Source organism: Aedes aegypti, chromosome 1, assembly GCF_002204515.2.
Source record: "Aedes aegypti strain LVP_AGWG chromosome 1, AaegL5.0 Primary Assembly, whole genome shotgun sequence".
Classification (NCBI taxonomy): domain Eukaryota; kingdom Metazoa; phylum Arthropoda; class Insecta; order Diptera; family Culicidae; genus Aedes; species Aedes aegypti.
Window position 1 is genome coordinate 18,380,877 of NC_035107.1, and position 21,709 is coordinate 18,402,585.

At 40.9% G+C, this 21,709-nt stretch overlaps 1 protein-coding gene across 2 annotated transcripts in view; it reads right to left on the reverse strand.

Annotated features, from left to right (window-relative positions):
- Positions 1–21,709, reverse strand: part of LOC5576693 (progestin and adipoQ receptor family member 4) — a 213,043-nt gene that overhangs the window by 177,605 nt on the left and 13,729 nt on the right. The gene's annotated exons all lie outside the window — the stretch shown is intronic.

A 21,709-nucleotide genomic window follows, 5' to 3' on the forward strand; every position in this document is an offset into this window, starting at 1 on the left:
TTTTACCGAAAACTCTTTCGCCGTCAATCTGTCCACTGACACGAGTCCACTCGCCAACGACGGAACATATAACACGTCGGTAAGCTTTATTTCCACCTGGCTTCCGTTTCCGTCTACACCGTGCACAACACCTTCGCCACAACCAGCGGCGGTAACTACTTTACCGTTCGCCAATACCACGCTTGGGCCTTTTTCTTCCTTCAGTGACTTGAAAAAGTTTCTGTCGCTCGTCATGTGCCGACTTGCTCCACTGTCAATGTACCAGCACTTTTGCTGATCCACTCCAGCCATAAAACACACACTGGCACCACAATTTTCGTCCTTCGCTTGTCTCGCGTTTTGCCGCACACGCACTCTGTCGTCCGGCTTCTTCTTATCTTCGCACTCTCGTTCTAGCTCCTGCTTCGCTAGCAAAAATAATCGACAGTTGCGACGCAAATGACCGGGTTTGTCGCAAAAGAAGCATCTCCTTACTGGCGCTCTATTGCCGAGTCCACCCACGCTTTGCACTTCGTTTCGCACTACCACACTTTTCAACGCTTTCCTTTCACACATTTCACCGGAACGCTCTCTCCGACGTTCAAACTCATCGATCAGCTTCGATTTCACAAGCTGCATCGTTATATCTGCATCGGCACGACTCTCTAGGGCCGTCACCAATGTTCCGTAGGAGTCGGGCAAGCTACGCAGGATCATCGCAATCCGCAGCGACTCTTCCAGCGGTTGCCCCGCATTCGACAAACGATCGAATAAATCCTCCAACGCTACCAAATGGCACTCGAGATCACCACCTTCCACGAGATTCAAACTGCAAAGCTTCTTTAACAAAGACACACGAGACGTGACCGTGTTCTTCTCGTGGTAAGCTTTCAATCCATCCCAGAAAGCTTTCGCACTGTTCGCATTTTTCACCAAACCGAACTGATTGTCTTCGATACACAATCCGATAGTGGCACGAGCTTTCCGATCGTCCTTCGTCCACTTATCGGTCACCACAGCCGGCCTTGCATCACCGACCACATACCACAGCTCCTCTCTGGTCAGGAGCATCTCCATCCGGAACTTCCATATTTGCCAATTATGGTTGCTCAACCTGGCAAACGCAAACTTGTTAACATCCGCCATTTTGTCCACACAAAATCACCACCGCGGAGAAAACAACTCACACACACTCACACACGGCGTGATCACTTTCGCTCTCTCGGAACCTTTTTCCTACGCAATCCGGAACCTTCCCTTCGGCACTGCTGGGCCCATAACCTGTTGGGCAGAGGTGGACACACCACAACGCAGAACAGGGTCACCGAAGCGGAACGCGGAACCAGGATTTCGGTAGGAAAGAAACAACTACAACTTGACTACTGTACGCAACGAGAAAGCTTTAATAAACACGTCTGAACGGATCGAACATCACATTACGGATGAATGCAATTCTTTCATTCTCCCTTTCTTCGCTCACATTCGGCGCGCTCGCCGCCTGCCCTACCGGCGCATGCGTCGCAGCCTCATTCTCCACATTCTACAAATTCAGTGTTGCCGCTTTGCATACGAGGCACAACCATTGCATACTCCAACAAAAAATAGTCAATTCATGAAAATAATCCAAGAATTTTTTTTGCAAACTCATCAGAATTCCTAATTATAGAACGCAATAAATTATTTGAATTGTTCATGGACCTAAGTGGTCATAATAACGGCCTCTGGACATGGGCGTAAATAGCCGACAGACTTGAGGGGGGCCACGGCCCCTTCTCATGAGAGATAAAAGTCGTAAAGGAATTAGATAACTTAACAATGCTTTTTTCGTTTATATTTGTGAACCGATTATAGTGGCGCACTTTCATACAGAGGTAGATTAAAACCTAAAAATCGTTGTTCTTCGGATAGTTCAGGGACGAAAAGCAAGTGGACTGTATTTTAAGAATTTTATTTAACGAAAACAAACACGTCTTAACTCGACGGAATTTTCTATTTTTATGATTTCCTTTTTCCTATCTCCTTCCTACTTCCGTTCGCATCGCGCCAAATCTTCACAAACCTTCGCTTTCTACACCTTCTGTCGTCTGCGCTAGTAGCACACACAGCAAAAAATATACATTTGATTCTGTTTTACACTCTAACAAAAGTTGATTCAAAAATGAGCATTTAATAATAATTCTTTCCACTTTTAGTGTAACATACTCCCCCGGGTGAGGCGAACGTCTCACTACTCCTTGGGCTCTGCTCGATCCGTGCAGTCATCGATGGGAAGCACAGCGATCTGGGTCGTCGGTCGCTTGTAGATGCTGTTGCTAGTGCGGACCGTAACCACACGTACAACTCCGTCCTTACCTGGATGCGTTTCAATAATGCGACCTAACTTCCAAGTCTTGGGTGGCATGTTGTCCTCCTTCATGATCACCAGCAATCCAGTTCGCAGCAACATAGGGTCCTTGTACCATTTGCTGCGCTTCTGAAGACCCGTCACGTATTCATTTGACCACCGTTGCCAAAAATGCTGCATTCGTTTTTGGACCAGCTGGTATCGTGACAAGCTCGTCTCCTTCAAATCATCGTACAGTGGTTCTGCTACCGCCGTCAGTTCCCGTCCGACTAGAAAGTGTCCTGGGCTCAGCGCTTCGTAATCGAAGGGATCATCTGTTAGCTGCACAAGCGGTCTCGAGTTCAAAACACCTTCTATTTGGATCAATAAAGTGTTCAACTCTTCATAGGTCAGGTAGCTTTCGTTTAGAGTCTTGCACAGATGGGACTTCATGCATTTGACATTGGCTTCCCAAATGCCTCCCTGGTGTGGAGCCTTGGGAGGGTTGAAGCTCCATTTGATTCCTCGGGGCTGGCAGAACTCGTTCACTTTATTGGCCAGCACCTGAGACTGTAGCAGGTTCAACATTTCGGAAAGTTCTCGGTCTGCTCCCCGAAAATTAGTTCCGTTGTCGGAGAACAGCTCAGATGGATTTCCTCGTGGATTAGCAAATCGATGAAGTGCTGCCAGGAAACCAACAGTCGTCAAAGAGCTCACCAGTTCGAGATGTATGGATTTGGTTGACATACATACGAAAAGACACACGTACACCTTCACCTTAGCTCTCATCCGTCCAACCTTAATGAAGAATGGTCCTGCGAAATCAATTCCAGTCCTGGCGAAAGGTTGGGCAGCAGTCACTCGGCAGCTCGGAAGATCGCCCATATACTGCTGTACGTCTCTGGGGTTTGTCCGGAAGCAAACTACACATTTCCTCAGGACTCGATGAATAGTTCGCTTCGCGTTCACTGGCCAAAATTTCTGTCGGACCACCGCAAGTAGTCCATTCAAACCGACATGAAGATGCTCACGATGCAACGCTTCTATTAGCACCTCCGTGAAGTGGTTATTCTCCGGCAAAATCATCGGGTGCTTCTGGTCTTTCGGCAGGTCGGAGTTCCTTATGCGACCGCCAACTCGCAGCAGCCTTTCGTTGTCGTCGTAGATTGGGTTCAAATTGCGCAGTTTTCCCTTCACTGATTGATTCGCTTGGATACAACTGATTTCTTCCTTATAGACCACCAGCTGGACAATGGTCACCATCGCCTTCTGTGCTTCGGTGTAGTCTTCACTATTCAGTGCACCACTTCTGCGCGTCGTCTTGTTTCCCTTCAAGCGGCAGTTGTGTAGGAAACGAACCACGTACCCGAAAATACGCTGCAGCTTTCGATAACTGCTGTACTTCAGGATCACTTCGTACGGCTCAAGTTGTTTCTTCGGTATTACAGAATCACGTTCCGGTACCAAAGTCGTCACAATTTGGTGGGCATATTCTTCCGGTTCCACCACACCACATTCATCGTCTTCAACAACAGGAATCACACTTGGGCCAAACCACCGTTCTTCACACCGCATTAAATCCTCAGGGAATACACCACGTGACACCAAATCCGCTGGGTTGTGCTGAGTCGAAATATAGTGCCACGTGTGCCACGCAAAAAGTTTTCTTATTTTCGCTACGCGGTTTTGTACGAACACTGGGGTATTTGGCTTCATTTGTTTCAACCAGTTCAACACTATTTTCGAGTCCGACCAAAGCACCACCTTTGCGGTTGTTAATGCTAAGGTTTCGCGCACTTTAACCACTTGTTCAGCCAGCAGCAACGCAGCGCATAACTCTAGCCTCGGGATCGTCATCTCATCAGGGGTTGCGTCCACCTTGATGTCTCGTTGTAGTTCTTTCATTGGGGCAACTCGTGACTTGCCACAAATCAGTCGAACTTCTGCAGCACCATCACTCTTCACGCTTCTCATATAGATGCAACATCCGTACGCCACCTTGGAAGCGTCAGCAAATCCATGCAACTCCACAGCCACCGTATCGTCAATAGTAATCCGCCGATCGATCCGGAGGGAATTCAAACGGCAAAGCTCGGATCTGAATCGGTTCCATATACGAAATTGCTCCTTTGGAATCGCATCATCCCATCCTACGTTCTGTTGCCATAGCTGTTGCATTACCAGTTTGGCGATGAGTACCACCGGTGCTAGTAAGCCATGAGGATCGAACAGTTTTGACATATCGGACAACACTGACCTCTTCGTGGGAAATTCAGAGCCATCTCTAATTGGCTTCACGTGGAACAGGAATTCATCGCTGGAGGGATCCCAAAGAATGCCAAGAGTTTTTATCACTCCGTTGATCTCGCAGTCTTCGAAGTTCATCTGCTTCTCCCTGGCATGAGATGGAATGTCCTCGAGTAATGCCTCATCATTCGCACACCATTTGTGGAGCTGGAATCCACCTCTATCCAATAGTGCGATCAAATCTCGCTGGAGCTGCCTAGCATCGCTAAGCGTGTCAGCACCAGTCATCACATCATCGACGTAAAAGCATTTCTCAACTGCCTCGCTCGCCGCTGGGAAAGCTTCTTGCTCGTCTCTAGCCAACTGGACAACCGATCGTGTCGCCAGGAATGGCGCTGCAGCTGTACCGTAAGTAACAGTATTTAACTCCAACTCCTTCATTGGCTGATTTTTATCTTCTCTCCACAGAATTCGCTGATACTTTCGATGAGCCTCGTGAACCATCACCTGCCGATACATTTTCGGGATGTCGGCGGTGAAGACGAATTTATGCAAGCGAAATCTCAATATCACATTGAAGAGTGACTCTTGCACTGTGGGCCCAATCTCCATCACATCGTTTAACGACAAATCTGTACTACTCTTCGCCGAAGCGTCGAACACCACTCTCAGCTTGGTAGTTGAGCTGTCCGGTTTAATCACGCAGTGGTGTGGAAGATAGTAGACAGACTCAGGCCTATCGCATTCGGGATCCGTCACAACTCGGCAATGACCAAGTGTCAGATACTCGCTGATGAAATCAATATACATTTGCTTCAACTCCGGCAGACCTTCTAAGCGACGCTCCAAGGAAAAAAATCGCCGCAGAGCCTGGTTCCGGGATTCTCCGAGCTCTCCAACATTATCGCGGAATGGCAGCATTACCACGTAACGGCCATCCTTGGTTCTACTGTGCGTCTCCTGGAAACTTAGTTCACATCTATCGTCTGGCCTTGGCGACGCATCACCTCCAAACTCGTCGATAGTCCAAAACCGCCGCAGCAGTTGGCACAGTTGCTCGTCGGTTTCCACCGATGTTCCAGCTTGACACACCTTCACGGTTCCGATCACCGCAGAGTCGGACACCGGTCCAGAAACAAGCCATCCAAGCTGACTCTCCTGCAACAATGGTAGATTCGGGGCCAATTTTATCTTACCTTCTTGAAGCACTTCGAAAAACAGCTCCGCACCGAGTAGCATGTCAATGCGACCTGGTTCGTAGAAATGCGGATCTGCTAGTTCCACCGACTTGGGAATCTGCCAGCTGTGTGGGTCGATCTTAGAAGCCGGCAATGCACCGGTCACTCGGGGCACAACCAGATAATCCAACGATGATTGGAAACCAGTTGTTCTTGATGCCACTCTAGCGTTCACTCTGTACTTCACGACAGTCTTCATCCCATTCACTCCATCGATTGGGATGTTGGCACCCTCCTTTCGCAGTCGCAACAATTCCGCCATTCTGGTTGACATGAAGTTTGCCATCGCTCCGGAATCCAGCAGCACACGGCACTTATGCGCTACTTCGTTGGAATCATACACCATCACGATAGCTGTCGCCAACAAAATCTGCTGCAGCTGCATTGGCTCGATTGGAATTGTGCACTTTGCTGCAGTCAGTGGATGTGAGGAACTCGTTGCTTGCTCTGCCGCAGGTGGCTGAGGGGATTCAACTGAAACAGGCTTCTTCTCTTCCGGATGCATCAGTGCATGATGTTTCTTCGAGCAAGTTGGACACGTCTTACCACTCTTGCAGGCTACCGTTCGATGTCCTCGTAGCAGGCAGCTGAAGCATAATCCCAGCTGCTTCGCCTTCATATACCGCTCGTCAACATTCAACCTTTTGAACGCTCCACATGCATCAATCGAATGAGCACTTCCGCACATGGGACATCCATCGGTTGTCTTCGAAATCATCACAGTGTGCGTCTTACTGGTAATGATAGATGGCTGGGTCTTCATCGGCACGATCTTGCTCTTGATTGGCATGACATTTTGCTCACACCGCTCCAGAACATGGCAATGCTTTCGCAGGAATGCAATCGTGTCCTTATATACAGGTAACTTACCGTGTTCACAAAATGCTTCCCAGCTTCTTCGGGTACTCGGATCCAACTTCGACGCTAGCAACGTGATAACGATAGCTTCAGACATCGTGTCCATCTTGAGCTTGTGGAACTCCAGGGACTCCACACGCTTCGTACAGTCGTCGATCAACGTTCGCAGTTCCACTGACGACTCCTTGGCCATCTGCTTCAAGTTCAGCAACCTTGTCACGTGGCCATGAATCACCATCGAGAGGTTCTCGTAACGTTCGACCAGAATTCTCCATGCACCGTCGTAGTTGTTGTCGTTGATGGTCTGCTCATCGATTGCCCCCTTCGCTTCTCCGACCAACGCCTTATCCAAATAATGGAGTTTCGTCGCCGGGGAATCCTGGGTGCACCGGTCGACAATATCGCAAAATCTCGCCTTGAACTTGTGCCAGTGCTCGTATTTGCCATCGAATGTTGGCAATGGTGTTTGCTGCAACAACAACGATGGTGGCATTCTATACGGCACGACACTTTCCGGTACGCCACTGGATCCAGCACGATCACTGATTGCCACAGCATTACCTTGAAACTTCACAGCCAGCAGCTGTTTCTCTCGCTCCAACGCTGCCTCGTTCGCAATGGCCTTCTCGATGTCTTCGTAGTGCTGTATCATCTCACAGAGGGAAATTCGAACGAACTCGTACAGCTCTTCAAATTCGACGAATTTTGGCTCGAATTCTTCTCTCTTCTGTGGATCGGTGAGGTAAATACGATTCTGAAAATTGTTGTATTCCTCATAAGAAGAATCGACCGTCTTCAGATACAGCTTCAAGCCATGATGCGTGAACTTTTCAGGATCCTGTTCTGCATTCAAAATGGCCGACTTTATTCGCACCACTTTCGACCTTGCAGCGTGGCAACACTGCTCCAACGCAACAACACTTTCCGCCATTTCCTTCTCTTTCTGCCGCTGTTCAGCTTCCTCCTTCTGCTCACGCACACTACGAAGCACACTGAATTCACCGGTCGGGGTTGAAAATGGCGTCGACGGAAACAACACTTTCTTCACTTTACCAGAACGCAAAAACATTACATGCGAATAGTTCTTTTAGTTCTTCTTCTCACTACCGCACAATTTTCACGCTCTTCTTCTTCGTTGAGGCTTGACCTCCACTTTTCAAAGTTGTATTCTGCCGTCCGATTAGCAGCTCACACTTCCGGAACACGCAAGTATCCGGGAGCTTTCTTCGACCACTCAATCGGGAACAGAATTCAATTTCCGACCACGTCTGTCGGAAAACACTATCCGATGCAACGCATGCAATCGGATTCACTTCGCGATTCGACCGTCGCAACCGCCGAAACTCGCGTCGATTCTTTCTCGTTCCGCGCACGAATCGAGAATCTAATCTGCTTCCATCCACTAATCCGACATCCGGCACGATCGGACCAAAATGTTCTTCGGATAGTTCAGGGACGAAAAGCAAGTGGACTGTATTTTAAGAATTTTATTTAACGAAAACAAACACGTCTTAACTCGACGGAATTTTCTATTTTTATGATTTCCTTTTTCCTATCTCCTTCCTACTTCCGTTCGCATCGCGCCAAATCTTCACAAACCTTCGCTTTCTACACCTTCTGTCGTCTGCGCTAGTAGCACACACAGCAAAAAATATACATTTGATTCTGTTTTACACTCTAACAAAAGTTGATTCAAAAATGAGCATTTAATAATAATTCTTTCCACTTTTAGTGTAACAATCGTCCAAAACCGACTGATCAACTTTCTTAGATACCAAATGTCACTTTTATGGGAAAATAGTAAAAATTTATTAAAAAATCTATGTTTTCGTTTTATATTGCCAAGATGACGTATTCAACCCAGTCTTATAGATCTCGAATAGAATACAAGGATTTCAAAGCAGATTATAATCAGGATTTACCTTTCCAATTCGATTGAAACTAGATGTTTGCAAAGTTATAAAACAAGATAAAGATTTAAATATATCACCCAAACCTTTGAAAAAAAAAATGCTTGCTAGTTTGAAAATGTGGATTATTGTTGCTTAGCATTTCTGTAGCAAACGATTCATTTCTCTATACCTCTCGAAACCAAAATGTGTACATAGGATTGAACAATACCTTTTTTGTTAGAGTTTAAAACTTTAAACCATAAAGCTGCTTGGCTACCATCATATTGAAGGATTGAAGTTTTTTTGTATTCAAATAAAGCTGTCGTCAGCAAATTCGTACGACAGCAGTTGTTTGAAGAAAACGATGGATTTATTAATATCCAATCATAGTAAGGCAGAGCAAAAGTTCGACCTTAGTGGTATAATCAAAATTTTTATAAAAACAATAACAGTTGAAAATAAATACCATACAGTGAACCTTCAATATTTCTGCTATAATTTCGCTAATTGTCTTAAACAAAATTTTGCCCAATCGGTGGGGTTCAACATTTTTACGACAGACATACTTTATATAAATTTATGTTTACAGATAAATACACTCTAATTTTTCATCAAAAAATTGCCCAAATACAAAAACGTTTTTCGCAAAACTAGGTGAAAATGTGAAATATTGATGACTTTTTTGCACGATCAGGCAAATTTCGCTAAACTTGAAGATAATATGTAAATTGGGGGTAATTTGTAAATTTCTCTGCTAGATTAAATGGGTCGAACTTTTGGCCCGCTGATTTGAACTTTTGCCACACTATGGGCCAAAAATTGATTCCAAGCAATTATGTAGTAACTAATACACCTCAAAGCATCCTTATGATGCATAAAAATGCCCTTACATAAAAAATCAAAAAAGATTTTATCCTTATTTATTTCCATGCAATGAAAGTTTGATAAAACATTATAATGTTTACGTCAAAAAACAACAAATAGCTAATATTTTTCCAAATCTCAATAGATTCTTATGATATTTGTAATGAAAGTCTCCTACTTGAACACTGTGGCATTTATAAGCTTTGATTTGAGCTAGAAATCCTAAACATTCGATAGGTATCTTATTATTAACCTAGAAACAAGTTTTATTTATTTTTCTTACAAATAACGCAACGTCTTCTAATTACATAAATTTTACATGAATGCATATATATTTATAACGAAAAAAAAAAACATCTCTGAACCGAATTGATGTGGTGACGTACCTGGTGTAGAACACACCTCGAGGACCTGCGATCGAATCCCATTCTGGAGGTAGTCACTTATGACTCAAAAAGTTATAGTGGCGACTTCATTTGGAAGGGAAATGAAGCTGATGGTCTCGAAATGAACTAGCCCAGGGTTAAAAATCTCGTTAACAAAGACAAAGAAAAATAATTGATGTAATGTCCATATAAACTACGTAAGACGCCAAAAATATTGGCGTAAGACAAAATAATAAAAATTAAATAAAATAAAGGGTCATATTATAAACACTTATAGAAGAATAAAAAGCGTGTCTTGAAACAATCTTCAGTATGAATAAAGTTTTACGTTTATTCTACAGAAACAAATAGTAACATGGTCTTATTATCTTTTCAATCTAAAAACTTAAGAAAATTGGTGTCATTGGTAACATTGAAAAAAATTGTTACTATATGTAAAGGAATTTCAATGTTCACAGTTTTGCTGTCACATTTGAATGCAACTGCTTCACTGTCGTCTACTTACTAGCAGATTATATCTGGTCCTGACGTCTCGGAGACTAAAATTTATCGAATGGCTTATAAATTTGAATATGAAACATTTAGAATTTCGCGAAAAATGTATACAATCAAAAGTTTGTTTACTGCACCATTGTTTATTTTCGAGATTTTTTTTTTTTGTAAACTTTACCATAACTCTCATACACAAACATTTCCCAGTAACAACGATTCGTTCTAGATAATAGATCACAAAATATCGCAGCTTGTTTTAAAATATGAAAAGACTTTGGTTTTCTAATTAACAATACCACTACAAATGGATCAAGCCAGTTTTTCTGATTCTAAAACATGCTTCAATGAATTTCAATATCGGGAAAGACAAAAAGGAAACACTATGGCAGTATGTGACGTTTTAAAATTACATATTGCTATTGCCTGTCAAACAATGGTCATCAATAAATTTATATTCAAAGTGCATTTAATGCGTCTAGTACCGCCGTGCGGGGTGACATTGGGCCTAGGGGGTGACTTTGACCGCCCTTTTCGATGCATCTCATCATAAGTGTTTGATACTAAAAACTAGTTTTAACTGTATTGTCATTTCTTCTCCTTTTTTTTGGGGGGTGCCAAGCCCATGGTTCCGGGGGGCCAGACCCCCTGGCCCCTCGCTATTCACGCCAATGCCTCTGGAAGATCCGGAACATCCGTAAAAATGATCATTTCGTGAAAAACATCCTAGATCATTGCGGTTTTTTCCAAACATATCAGAAATCAATTACTAAACATAACGGATGATTGGGATTGCTCTTGGAAATAGGTGGCCACTATAAAGCTGTTAAGAGAATCTGGAGCAACCGTAAAAAATTGTCATCTCGTAAAAATCAACTTAGACACACGTAATTTTTTTTTTCAAATCATCTGGATGTCTTGTCATAACATTTGTCTATGTTGACATTCATCCTTTACGTTGTATATTAATGGATTTGATTAACTTTGCAATAAACTTCGGTGATCAAGGTGGTCTTCAATTTCAATAAAACTTATACGTGTATTACAAATTTTATATCTATCTATCTATATAAATAAAAATGGAATGGTGTTTGTATGTCACGAAATGGCTTACGAACGGGTCAGCGGATTTGGATGATTCGTTCTCCATTTTGTTCGTCAAGGGTTCCGACGTGTTTGTGTGTATAAAAGTTCCATGATATTCACCGGGAATGTCGGAAAAACGAGAGTGAACGGAACTGTCATTTTGTATGGGACGATTCGTAGCGGTTTTCAACAGCCTACTTGATGGCAAGACGAAGTTTGCCGGGACCACTAGTGTTTTATAATTATGATTTTTCAAGTGTTTTAACAAACGCACAGTGGTCTTGGATGATTTTTACGGATCTTCCAAAGGGGGTTGTAGTGGTCCATGGGTAATTCCGATAGGATGACTTTATAAATTGATTTTTTTATGGATATTGCGGATTTTCCATTGATCCAGGTTGTTTACCATTGAAGCCAAGCAGTCCCCAACATGTGTGAGGCTATGTTTTCAGGCTTCTTAAAACCAGAGCTATTTGATTAGGTTTGTGCAAAATGAAAAAAAAAGAACCATATTTACCTCCCACAAAAACGCGGAAAGTTTCAGAAGAATGGCGCCAACGCTTAAATCTAGTACAACTATTTCCTTTCAATGAAAGCTCAAACAATCGGTTGAATAATTGAGGAATTGAATTTATGAGTTGAAATGTATTCACAGCTTCGCCTAATAATCTGATCTTATTTTTTCTGTGCGGCAGAATTCCATGATCATTATTTTGAGACCATAAACGTCCTTAACAATTTTGCTAAACCATGATCCTCAACCCAGACAACCAGAAATCGCATGAAAGTTCACGTTACAACTCGTTTATTCATACTAATTACATCAAACCCGCAAAAAAAACCGTGGATAAACTCGTCAGTTTGATGAGTTTCCTCGCATAAAACACTTCTTTTCTAAGATCATTTCTACATTTTGTTTCGTCTCGTACACTCGTACAAAGTAAGTCGCATCAATCCGTAGCAGTTGTCAAATCAACATTTGTTATCATACGTTAAGTCGCATAAGATCACAGGTTAGTTCGGTAGAATATTTATACACTCGCATTGTATGTTATTATTCATCACATAATAAATGCACGCATATCGCCTCCACTTTTGTACGTAGAAGGCCTTTTTGCGACAACTTGTAAGTGAAATTTTGCACATATTAAGCCTCCAGGTGATTTCGTTATACGTACATTTTGGTTGTCTGGGAAAATACTACATGGATACGTTGAAATATTATTGGCCCAATATCAGGTTCAATTACACCCCTGTGCCGCAAAATTCTGTATCCTCCAGACCATCATTAGTAAATCCTAAACACATGTCTGAACCAGCAGATTATAAAAATCGGATGTACATCGGTTATTTTCATCATCTTCAAAAAAGATCAAAAGGACGGTTAAAAATTTAACCAAAAAACAGTGCAATTACCCCACTGTACATCAGCTTTACAGATTTTTCGTCCAATCATTAGGAAGCTATTATGGTCTTCTACAAATTTCTGAAACAATATTCTTAAAATAATTTATTTAATCTTTTCAATAATTTTACCCATTTATCCATTAACTCCACTGTGTTATTGAATTTCGGCTAGTTCCGACAACCATAAACGTCTGCTTGTCAACTTTGCCGAAAGCATACTTTTAAAAGTACATCGTTGAATGGTTTACATAATTTTATTTTACAATCAAATTCAATCATTTTACCATGTGTCAAAAATCAAGATTGTTCGCGCCGCTACCCGAAGACACTGTACATGAAACATTCTCAAAACGTCACAGAAACATCTAAATATTGTTGCAAAGTATTTAGTCAAATTTATATGGTGACCCCAAGCGCCATCTACGCTTTTACTAAGCACGACATCCTCAAAAGGTTTCACAGAAACATAACATTAATTTTAACCAGTGTCGGATCAAATTACTCCACTGTGAGGCAGAATGTCAAATGTATTAAACAAATAAGAATACTAAATATACATTTTTTCTGAAACCTGAAAGCAACATTACCGATTTTTTCAATAAAAATAAAAAATGCTTTTGCGTAACGCGACACCATTCGCAGACCCTGTTGGAAGATACACGTAAAGCGGCGCTCATAAAATGAAATCAATGACATTCTGCAATTATTCAATATTTCCTTCCAGTTTGAAGTCACACTTGGTTCTGATCAATACATAGAAGGATTGCCTAGAACCAGGATTGTAAAAATTATAGCAGAGCAGATATACACTACCCGTCATAAATACGGACTCATTAAAATAAATATTACAACACTCAGCTGAATATTGAATCACCCCCCAAAAAGTATAGCATCACCTCGGTAAATTCACATTACTATATCTGGAGATCCTTACGACTTGCAAAGAAGCCACCTCCAGCAAAGTTGTTAAGGGGATCAAGGACATCTGGAAAGCAAATAGTTTGGTTCGCGATTTTGCCGCTAAGTGGCGCTAGTGAGCATTTTAAACTAGTTCTAGCTTGTGATCCACAAGAGATAGAAAGTTCGAGTCTTCGGCAAAGTTGATCAGAAAGTAAAGGACATCCCAATAGCAAACCGTTTGGTTCATAATTTTGCCACTAGGCTGCACTAGTGCGCATATTTAATGAAATATATGAAACAAATTCTATCTTTTGAACCGGATGAGATAGTAAGTTTGAGTCTTCGGCAAAATTGTTCGGAAAGCCAAGGGCATCCAGGAAACAGTTTGAATTCTAATTTTGCCATCACATGCCGCTTTTGAACATGTTTAAATGAGTACTTTATACTAGCTCTATATCTTGATTTTACTACGGTCCAAATTAGCCATGAAAACCAACTTTTACTTTGGTTCTGGAGGGATGACTGTACCTAAACCTTATTTGTTAAGATAGAATCTCCAGAATGCTTTTCGGAAAGCCTTTGGCATTTGGAAGTTGAAGTGATTAGGGACGAAATCATATTAAATTAAAGCTATTCAGGTCCGATCAATTGTATATTCAAGTGTATCAGATCTGATTCATATTCTAGTGATTCTGGTATGACTAACTCCATGTGCGAGTGGCTCAGTCAGGTGCATTTTCCACTTTTTTAGGTATGACTTCATGTTTAAGCAGGTTAGGGCTGATTCACTTCATTTCCGATGATTGATGTTTGATTTTTGAAGTAAATTTAAGGCATTTAGGTCTCATTCACTTTATATTCAAGTGTTTCAGATTTGATTAGCTCCATATCCAACTGACTCATGTCCAATTCACTTAATTTTCAAGTGTTTCAGGTGAGATTCACTTCATTTGATTCATGTCTGATTCACTTCATAGTCAAGTGATTAAGGTAATATTCACTTCACATACAAGTAATTCAGGACCGGTTAACTTCTTGTTCAATTTATTAAGATATGATTCACTTTATATCCAAAGGATTTATGTCATGTGACACTTAATTTTTGAAGAATGCAGTACTGATTCATTTTATATTCAAGTGATTCAGGTCCGATTCACTTCATTTTCAAATGTTTCAGTTTTGATAAGCTCATATTCAAGTTATTCACATCTATCAATTCATTCATTTTCAAGGGTTTTATATCTAATATCGGATGAATCGATATGGAACCAATTTTCCCCTTGAAACATTTGAATATGAATTCCAAGGATAATTAGTTCCATATCGATTCATCTGATATCAAGATTCACCTTCATATTCAAGTGAATCATGTCTGAGTTACTTCATATTCAATTGATACACACATCATACTAAGGGGTGACCCCAAACTTTTGCACGATGACTTGAATGACTTTTTCTTAGATTTTGAATAGTTTTCTGATTTTTCCGCAATAAATTGTGACGACTTTTCAAAGAATAAAAGATTACGATTCTAATGACAACGTATTTTAAAATTTTGGTCGATCCAATGCTGAGGAAATTAGCTATGTTATTTTTAAGTGTGTTTTTTGAAAAATGTCACAACTTTAAGTAAAAAATTTATTTAATAATATGATAAATTTCACATCGATATATGGAGTGCTACTTGAGATTTGCTTCTTCAAATGGAAAGGGTGATTATAATGACGTCCCGTGCAGCCTTAACGGTGAACTTAAACTCATTTAAATTAATTGATGCATTTTCCTAGCCAGAGTTGTAAAACTAATCTCTAAAAAAATGTTTAACATTTTTCTTGAGATTAGGAAGGAAGAGTTCGAGGGTAAATCTACGATGGTAAGTCAAGAAGTCTTTTTTTTTTACTTTTAAATTGTCAATATGCCTGCCAAAATAAATGGCGCCACATAACCTTAAAATACCGTTTTATCTGAAATTTCGAACATAACTTATATTCCCAACAGTGGCTATTTTAAAGTCTAAAACTAATATTTTCAATATTTATAATATGGTGTACTTGAAATATACAAAAACTGATCACTATGTGCAGAAACTTCTCTGTCGAATGTTCGGAATTTGAGACCAAACGGTACACAGGAACAAGTTGAAACGCCATGGGTAAAATGAAATGGAAAAGTGTCATATCAATATTTCATTACGATGATAATTCAAACTTACGAAATATGAAGTTAAGGTGTCATCCATGAACCACGGGAACCATAAATGGTCATTAAGGGGGGGCTCTCGCGAATGATCACATGCAAACTTTAAAATTTTTGAAGACAAAAGGCCACAACGGGTGAGGGGGGTCTAAGAATCTAAAAAAAATGACCTCGTGGTTTACGGACAACCCCTAATGAAGTGAGCAAACTACTACAAAAGAAAATTTTGCAAACATTATTGACATTGACATCATGCAATGTTTTCGAATTCCTTCTTACATAGCAATAGAAATTCAGTTTTTAACAAAATAAAATAAAGATAGATAAGGGAAATCAGGTTTGGAAGTTAAATCTTTTAGAATAGTAATTGTTAACAGAACGTCGTATAATCGAATATCCTGGGGCCCTCTATAACATGTGCCTGAGGAAGCCAGGAATTGCTTTGGAAACATTTATATTTTGAGCCATATTCTAAACCATGCCGGTCTCCAAGTCTTTTAAAAATCACCCCTTCAGGAATTACCCTCTAGATAATCACAGGAATTGTTCCATAAATTCTACCAAGGATTATTTCACAAAATCTAACAGGAATTTTTACAGAAGTTTTGATTATACATTCAACCGGTTATTTCTCATACATCTCTCCAAAAATATTGAGTACTTTCAAACATTTCGTAGATAATTTCTGGAAAATAAATCTCAATTGATCCTTTAATTTAGTTGTTCACTTGGGGTTAAACACCACAAAATGATACTGCAATGCTTCCTGTTATTCCTTCAAGAGTTCCACTCGAGATTTTCCAGGGATTTTATTTAGAACATCCTACAGAAAATTATTGTTTTTGTTGAGTAAATTTTCCAGAATTTACCTCATCATTTTTTCGGGACACTTATCCAAGACTTTCTCGAGAGTGTTGAAAAAATCCTGAGTTCTTTAAAGACTTTTCTTGTAAGAAATTATCATCTATTTTACCAGATTCAGTGATATTTTTTAAATTTAGCTTAGAAGTTCCCACATTTTTTTTCAAGAATTCTATTTAATTTTTTCCTGGTCAATTTCCTTAGCATCCCTTTGGAGAGTAATGTTTGATCCTTTGCTCGCATCACTTGCTCCTGCGGGGGTGGGTGATGTGAGCAGGATCAATTGTGCTGCGCGTCGCTCGCGTAGCACGGTGGTATAGTGTCGCGGATCTTTTGATCGTATCGCTTGCTCCTGCGAGGGCGAGCGATGAACACTTGTTCAGCGTACAATGCGTTTATCGAATAATATCGTGAATCAGTTTAGGCGTGAATATATCATGGACCGCATCACCAGTCAAAGGTGACTCCCAGATCTTTACTTTATCCCACTAACCCAATATCCTTCCCATCATAACTGTGGAGATGCAGAAGATTCTTCGGTCTCTAGTAACAATGGATGTCTAACTAACATTCCTTCCCTTGCCCCGGTGACCGTAACGACGTGGTCGGTGCCGTTATTGACTTTCAAATTTTGAGCTCTTGATTTGTGCACATTAAGGATGGTAAGCTAATACCAAGCCCCATTAATTAAATGTCTGTGCAACTTCAATTGTTCTGGTCAATCACGGAGTAGCCACTACGAATTGTACGATCATCTATGCTCATGCTCATGCTCAGCTTCCTTAGCATCCCCTTGGAGACGTTCTTTGGAAAATCCTTTTTGGGACATTTTTGGAAGAAACTGTTGAACAACTCCTAAAGGAAACTTGGGAAAAATCTCTCAAGGTTATATTTAGATAAGTTTCCGGTTGCAATATTGAAGAAACTGTGAATGAAAATAAGAGGAAATTCAATAAACTCCGCGAAGCAATCTCGAGAGTCATTTCTGAATTCTATGGAAAAATCGCTGGATGAGTGCCGAGAAAGACCACTTCCTTAAATTTTTCGAATATGTGGAATGTTATAAGCTCGTTATTGTTAAGTGCTTGTTTTAGTAAGAAATAAATCAGGTAAACGGCCCTGAATGATGCCATCGCTAGATCGAGCTCGCTGCTCTAGTGCATGCAACATGAGTACGAAAAGCCACTAGTAACAAACTCTCCTGCGCGCGTTGATAGTCAGCGCTGAAGTTTATTTTCGTCACTACCTTAAGGGCAGTTTAGGGACCACTTAGCGTCCACGTACGGACTTCAAATTTTTACAATTAAATTTTTACAATTAGGGATTTTTTTTTATAATACAATAATTGCACAAGAAAAGTGAAAGTTCCTGTTTGTTTTTGTATCGCACGAGAAGCCCTTGCCCTGTAGTTAGCCGACCTTGGAATTTTCGGAGAGTTTCTTGTGTCCTGAGTTGGCCTGGCACTGTATTATTTATCGCTTAGTTTTAAATTCAAGGAAAAGATTGATTCAGTGAATGTCTTGTGTGATCTCAATGAATATTAAACCATAAAAATTAAAACTAAATGTTTGATTGTGTAGCAATGGATGACAAAACATTAAAGTAAAAGCAAAATACAACCTAACCTTGCATTATATGATGAACGAACATGATAGCTAACTCGACAATAACGATTGTTAATTCCAATACCAATCATTTTAGGTAAATAGAAAAAAAAATGCCAAATTTATTGATAACTTTCATGATTGTAGAACCAACAAATATTATTTTAATTTAAAAAAAATGTATGAGATGACAAACAAATTTCTGTTAATTGTAAATCTGTTTCTCTGTGTGACGAAAACAATGGTCTGAGTTGATGCCGAGATTGTTATCAGCCATTATTGTGAGAAAGGCAATTTCCTGTGCCAGGTGGTTGAATCATTAGATTTTTCCTCGATTGGCGTAAATTTCATACACATAATAAATACATTTTCTAAAACCCGATCGCTCGCGTCGGTGCCCCAGCTGATGGAAGGAAAGGAAATTATTACCATCAATCATCCCTTAGTAGGCGACGGTGGTAGGCTTCTAGACGAAGCTTCACAGAAAGGAAGCCATGTGATGGCATGACGACGGCTACGATGATGGAAGCGACGCTTATCCCACCAATGTATAATAAACTTGGTGAACCTTTCCAGTTGGTGGATGGAAAACCACATGAATTCACCGGAATCCGCTCTAATCTGGATGTTTTCCCCAATTAATTGGATCATGTCGCGTTTCGCGAAACGGTCGGTAGGGTGCGTGCGTGTGTGCGGCGGCAGTAAACACAAACCGGTGCTAAAACGCCGAGCCGGAGATTTCTGCGCGCGACAGCATCTCCGAAATCTGGTTTGGGTTTATCAGTCGGCGATAATGAGTTTGGCACGAGGAGATGCTGTTTCCCGCACTGAAATAGAGACCCCCACGTAAATTAAGTTCGTAGAAGGCGGTGTGGTGGCACAAGACCGAGTGCGTAAAAATCCGGCTTCGGGGAATGGCGGAGTTTTTCCGACCTTGAGCGTTGTTAGACCTTGGTTTGGATCGTGGTAGGCTGTTTCCACCAACCAACGGTTTGCGATGTGGGTGTTGGTGATTACACGTTAATGATGACGAAGCAACGGAAACTTTATCCGATGGCTACTAGGATGGAAATGTTTTTTCCAGCGTCCGGAGCAAAATTTGTTCTCGAGTGAAACCAAATACAACTTTCTATTGAATTAGCGGGGTTGGAAAGAGGAAACTCAACCGGGCGGAGGTTGGAAAGCACACACTTTTTTTTCGTGTAATTACACAGCAATTGGTATGGAAGGACGAAATCCTGCGATCGCATCGCGTCATCCGTAGGACGAAAGGGCAAACGGATGAAAAATTATAAATAAACGGATATTGATTATTCCATTAATCCGGCTGTGTGGTGGCGTAGTAGGCCACGCCGCAGTTTTGACGGTTTTCGTGTAGGGCTTAGAAACTGAAACACGTATTGCTGTGTATTGACCGAGTGCCATCCGTGGGCCGCTTCCAAAGCCCTAGGGAAACAGAAATGAAATAAATGTTCAATGTACCTGCATGGCGAACCATGTTGAAACGTGATATGGGCAAAGGATAGGGGATGGAGGGAAATTTATTATTATTTCAATATTATTTGACATTCGTATGAAATGGCGACGCCACTGGGGGTTAGCGAAGTGAGTTTAGCGTATGTATCTTTTGCATAACTCGTTTCGGCAATTCGTTCATTGTCATGTGTATAATACAATTTGCTACTTGGTAAATGGGACATTTTTTTCTCACTGAGATGTATCGAAAGCGATTCGTTTTGCATAGTTTTGCTACATGTTATACACACTGTACTCTGTGCTTACTTGTCTTTTGTGTCTTTCAATGCTGATACTGATGTCATAGTTATATGTGATACTCATGCTGATCATCTCTAAACTAACATCCAGAGATGTACGTGTTGTCGAGTTTGAGTTTTTTGGTAAAAACCTCAACAACAAAAATGAGCCTGCATTAGGAAAATAATAATGTGCACAATTTATGCATCCTTGTCAATGCGCCTCTCGCTGATTCAGACTTTGTATCATTCAACTGATTCGGCCCTCCATTTGACATTGAGAAGCTAACTTAATCTTATGAACAAATGTCCAAATGTGTATTTTGATTGCTAGAAACAAGTTTGTTTTTTCGTGTTCTTTTACATAACACTGAATCAACAATTTCAGCTCGTCAAATCATGATGGACTTGTTCTGCCCACCTGACTCGCTGCACTCCATACCTTCTTGTACCGGATGTAAACAGATTTGAAGAGAACACCATCTTTGCAAGGTTGCTGTCCGGCATTCTAGAAACAGGGCAACAGGGCTTCGTGGCCTTGCGTTTAGCGGCGTTAGTCGTCTAGGCGTATTGTGCCACGGGGTGTGGGTTCGATTCCCGCTCCAGTCAGTGAAAACTTTTCGTTAAACAAAAAATTCATCGCTAGGCTACTGGGTGTTTGGTGTAGTCCGTTGCCTAATGTTAGTGATCGTTCAGTCTGTGCAGCCTATGTGCTGAAGACGATGTAAATTGTCTTTTTATATTTAACATGCCTTGCCAATCGTACCTTACAGATTTCTCCAGATTTTGGATACTGATTTCGCCGAAAAGTTGATCGTGGCTTAGATTTCGCCGCCATAAATCGTTCTCCTAAACCCCGCTAAAGATGGTCCAGAGCACTCGAAGTCTGAAAGAGTCGAGTTTTGCAGCTCCTCCTGGAGTATAGTCCAGGAGTTTGCAGGTCCTTCTGACAAGAAGAACTGCCGATCTTATAAGTGTATCATAACTTTAACACGTGATTTATTTCATCTCAAAATAAAAGTCATCAAATTTTTAACTTAAAAAACATAATTTTCAGCACAAAAATCACTTTAGATTAAAGTTTTACGTACATTAGCCTTAGAGGTCAGCCGTTGTATTTATTTTCCCGCATTAAATTTGTTGAAGCTAGATACATTATACACCTGAAATCACGATATGCCCGTTTACTCATAAACCTCTCTTTGCGTTAGACATGTTAGGCAAATTTAAGACTTCTTAAGACTAGAAAATCATGTTTGAAATATCATCCAGAGCGTCAAGTTAATCATGATTAAAAATTAGATAATTTAACTAGAGCTCATGATGCTTTTCTCGATTTTTTTTATTTATCATTAAAATAACCAAGACGGCCGTTATGAAGCGCATAGATAGCGCCACCGTAGTCTGGTGTGTTTGACAGAGCAGCAATGCTGTCACAATGTTAACTCCCATATACCGTGGTGCCGTTGTTTTGATGCGGTGAGCGCTGCAAAAGTTGGCTTCAATGATCCATTATGAGAAAAACTATTCATTTACGGGTTTATGAAACATTAGTTGCATGCTCCAAGGCGTTTTGGGGAATCTACAATTCACTATTTGATCATATTTTATGATCAATCTTTGTT